General features: G+C 39.5%; 1 pseudogene; it reads right to left on the reverse strand.

Annotated features, from left to right (window-relative positions):
* Nucleotides 1–593: 593 nt before the first annotated feature.
* LOC107700420 (uncharacterized) overlaps nucleotides 594–4,919 on the reverse strand; it is a 17,342-nt pseudogene continuing 13,016 nt past the window's right edge.

Below are 4,919 nucleotides of genomic sequence, written 5' to 3' on the forward strand. Positions count from 1 at the left end.
TAGCTTATATATATATATATATATATATAAGTTTCATACCATTCTGATGAAGTCAAAATAAAAAAACTTTTTTTTTCTGCCTAAAATGACTGAACACCAGAGGATTTTGGTCATTAATATCACGTTCTGGGGCCCATTGTGATGTAGGCCTACGTCATGACTGTCACGGTGATAAAACCTGTTAAAACAATAGCTTTACTATAGCTGTAAACAAGCTTGTCTCATAAACAAGGTGTTAATTCCATTTTGTGACCACCAGTGTTCATACATGAGATGTAACGTATGACATTAAATAAACACATTTTCCTTTGAAGTAATAAGACATACTATGTACTCTTTGGATGGCTTCATTTTCCTTTTCATCTAAACCAAAGGCAAATTTACAGACATTTAAGTCATGTCATTATTTAAATAATGTTATCTTCAGTTTCTGCGTTTCCATTATGTCGCTCGTGTCAAGCTCAGGTCAGCCATAGATATTCTCTTTTTTTCTCCCCCTCTTGTTGTGTAAAACCCATAAAACTTTCTTCTGTGGGACACAAACTATTTGAGAATATGTAGAATTTTAATGGACAACATTCAATAGGTTACAGTGTTTCTTAAAGTTAAATATTATAATTCAAATTACATTTTCCATTTTCAGGATATGTATTATGCATGTTAATCCACAACCAAATGGAAATAATATGCTCTCATACAATAAAAGGTCATTTATAACAAACTAAATTCATACTTTTTTTTAATTACTGTTTACAAACAGCTAGTCAGCCAACAGCACTGTACTTCCTTTAGAAATAAACAAAGAGGTAATACAAAGTTTGTAGTGTTACAGCTCCACTTGACATTTTCACACACATTTAGACAATGCCCTTTCAAAAACCTCTGAGGATTACAGAATGAATTCTATTAAAAGCACTGCAACAGAAGATTAGGTAATGATTCTGGATTTACATATTTCATTTGAAATGTTGCATTTATCAAAATAATTATTATTTCTTTCCTTACATTCGGGTAGTAAGTGCAGCTGCATCTTAACTGCAGATAAGTAAGCGACCTATTCAATAACAGACAGACCTCTCTTTTTCCTTTAGTTTTCCCTATGTATATGGTCTACTTCATTTTGAATTAGGTGGATGTCTGTGGGCTCAGCTTGCGGGATACTTTGGGGCTCTTTGTGGCCTTGCGTGGGGTCTGGGGACTGGAGGAGCTGGGTGCTGTTTTTCCTTGTAGTAGCAGGCTGCTTGAGCCCTTGGGTCTGGTTGAAGTCTGAAGTGTTTCTGGGGCTTTGAGAGGTCTGAGGTTTAAGAGACCACAGAAGTAATTACACTGATGCTGAACCTGAAACTGCTCAAAAACCTTCGGATTAGTCTCGCAAAGAAACCCCTGATGCCTGCATCAGAAAAAAAAAAAACATCATGAACGGATCACAAATTTACGGCATAATATTACAGCACTTTAAATATTCTTTAGTGTTTAAGCCAGGGATCTCCAACCCTGCTCCTGGAGAGCTGCCATTCAGACTTCAGTTCCAACCCTGATCCAACACACCTGTCTGTAATTATCAAGTAGCCCTGAACACCTTGATTAGCTGGTTCAGGTGTGTTTGATTGGGGTTTGAACTGAATTCTGCAGGATGGTAGCTCTTCAGGAGCAGGGTAGGAAACCCCTGGTTTAAACCAAATAAATAACATATAATACCATTCAGTTTGGGTTTGGGCTCTAATGAAAAAAAGTATCTTTGTGCTCACCATGTATTTGATCGAAATTACCATAAAAACAGCAATACTGTAAAATAATGTTAAAAGTTAAAGTTAACCTGACTGCTATTCCGATATTTGTCAGTATTGTATCAACTCCTGCAACATGAAAGAAAAACAACAGAATCAGAGTTATCATTTGAATTAGAAATAGTGCAAATACATGAAGAATAATTTGATTTGGATACTTTTTTATTTTGATTTATAAATTTACCCTCAAGTCTGGAGAACAGCACGTTTCCATTGGTCCACTGGTGGACCAATGGTGGACTGGTGGACTGGTTTTCAACACTTCTGTGCCACTTCTAACTTCTCATTAAAAACCAGTGACCCGGTTCGATCCAGTCCACAATACTGCAAATAGACACCCTTAAGCTCTGCCTCTACCGTTGCATAAGTAATGCTTCTTGCTGGCCAGTACATGAAGTATAGAGGGATTACTCTGAAAATATACAGAGTCACAGTGACGACACACGGGATCAACTAGCATCCTCATATGCTCGTTGACCTTGATATACTACAATAAAGCTACAATAAAATCATGTGCTTTGCACTGAGCTTAGTAGGGGGGAAAATCTCACTTACTCCATCCAGTGCTGCACCAAAGCTCTCTATCACTCTCGTCTCCGTAGCAAAGATCTTGAAGTACTCTCTGGCCATGTTTTGAATTCTACAGTCCTATACATTAGAAATGTGTTGAGAAGAAATTATAAATATTGTGAGGGATAAAAGTATAGCAACTTAACTTTGAGAAATGTTACAAATTTCCCCAGATGTTTAAATAATTTGAAACATGTCACCTGTTTTGTGATTTGAAGATTCCTTTCAGCCAAAACAGTCTCCTCTTTGCTCTCATATGCAATAGGCCTTCGCACTTTCATAAAACATGAGCTGCCCGACTCAAACACAGGATCTAACCCGTAGATGACTTTAAGCCGTCTAGTTTTGTGCTCACATCCCAGTCCGACCTGAGATTCTTCTGTTGTGATATGGCCGTAGAACTTTGAGCCCCAGGAGCCTGCATCAGCAAGACCTTTACGAAAAATCAGAGGAGTCATCTCAATCTCCTCCCCAACTACATATAAGAGAAAGAGAGAAATTGTAAAAGGCACAGAGATTTACATGTAGGTATTGAGGGGTAAAAAAAGACTGAAAGCACTATGCAGCTGCTATTCTACCTTCCTGGAGCTCCTCACTTAGGAACATATTGGACAGAACTGTCAACAGATGCAATAGACAACACAAAATGCTGTCACAATTAGAACAACTTCTCTAGAACAAATTGTTGGGTAAATCACACAAAAGAACATATTAGAAAGACAACATGGTAAACGGGAAAAAAAGATTTACACTCTGCGCTGAGAAGATACTCTGTGGAATCTTTGCCATATTCATTGGTGATGGTGCATCTGTAAACAGTAAACACCACAGTCTCTTTTGGACATCTGTATAATAGCCAAGCACACTTGAGTCTCATCTCCTGCACTAGAACAGAGAACAAAACAAAATACCAGCTGCAGGTACACTCAGCTTATAATGATACAGATAATAATATTGCACGCTTGCAAATATGACATAACCAGTTAGTAATGATACGTCAAAGTTTCATAAATCTTAAAAATAAATAACAATAATTTCCTTACATTTTCTTATATTTCGAGACTGAATGTTACACTGAATGATATGATGCAGTTTAGTATGTGAGTCATATTGATTGAGTAGTCACTCTGATGGATTCAGTGATTTATTCAGTGAGGGATTAGTCAGATCCAAACTGGCCACAAGTTATACTATGGGTGTCTCGTTTTCCTTTCTTTCATCTTTCTTTCGCATCCTAATGAGGAGGAGCTGAGACCCGAGGATGCACAAATAAAAATTCAGGCTTTGCCCTTCTGAACAATTCATTAAAAGAATCGAGTCTTAAGGATAATTTGTTTGTGAATTGGACTGCAAAGTTTGCACTGAATGTATTTGATTCACTACAAAGAACCGGCTCGTAAGAGTCATTCGTTGGTGTAAATCAGACTACATCGCTGTATGTTTCTGATTCACTGCAATGAACCAGATCTTAGGAGTTGTGTTTGTGAATCGTAACACACACTGTTGTTTATGTGTGCTAGGACAACACAATAGAAAGGCGTGTTTTTGTATTATTTCGCGGTACACCGATGTCATCATATACATTTCAGACTACAGACTCACAACCCAGGTAAATTATTTATTTTACCGTGGTGGATTCCAGCAGATATGGTACAGAAAACACTGACTCAAACAGACCAGCAATTCCAATAGACAATGACATTGACAGACCAATGACATATTATATTGAATATAATATATTGGGCGCTGAATACCACTTAGGGGTCAGTAAAACATCTCGGGTTACTTGCGTAACCCATGTTCTCTGAATAGGGAATGAGATGTTGCATAGCTATGAGGCAATGGGAATGCCCCTTTGGGTGTGTCGATTGTCTGAAGCCTGTATGGAATCATGCCAATTCATTGGCTGTTCAGGAGCTGACTCCAAAGGCTCAAGCAGTGACTCCAATAAGCCCTCCAGGACGACAGACAAGTCCCAGGAAGGAACACTCAAACACCTAACCCCACACATAAATGAAGAGACCAAATTATGTCTACCTATGGGGACTTTGTCCACATACCTGCGAGCAGCGATAGCTGCAACTTACTCTCCAGGAGGTAGCAGCCTATCCAGCCACAATCTTCTCCTGCAGAAAGTCCAGCACTGAACCAATTGGGCAGCTGACTGGGTCCACTGCATGAGCCGAACACCACAACTCAAAAAACTGGAGTTGAGACAGCAGGTATTTCCTGTTTGGAATCTCACATGGGGTGTGTTCTAGAAGGGAGACTAGCTCCAAGAACCACGTCTGGGACGGCCAGAACAGGGCTATCAACAGGAGGCGGACTCCGAACTCCCACACTCTGCACAAGACTGCCGGAATCAACTTGATTGGTGGAAATGCTTACAGCCTCAGATCCAGCCATGGGTGAGCAAAAGCATCTATCCCCAGAGGTGCCAGGTGACATAGGGAGAACTGAAGGGGACATTGGGTCTATTCCTGCGACACGAAGAGATCTACCTCCGTGTTCCCGAAAAAATCCCAGATCTGAGCCATCGTCTGGCGGTTCAGCATCCAGTCC

This window comes from Sinocyclocheilus anshuiensis, unplaced genomic scaffold, assembly GCF_001515605.1.
Source record: "Sinocyclocheilus anshuiensis isolate Anshui unplaced genomic scaffold, SAMN03320099.WGS_v1.1 scaffold154, whole genome shotgun sequence".
In the NCBI taxonomy this organism is placed as follows: domain Eukaryota; kingdom Metazoa; phylum Chordata; class Actinopteri; order Cypriniformes; family Cyprinidae; genus Sinocyclocheilus; species Sinocyclocheilus anshuiensis.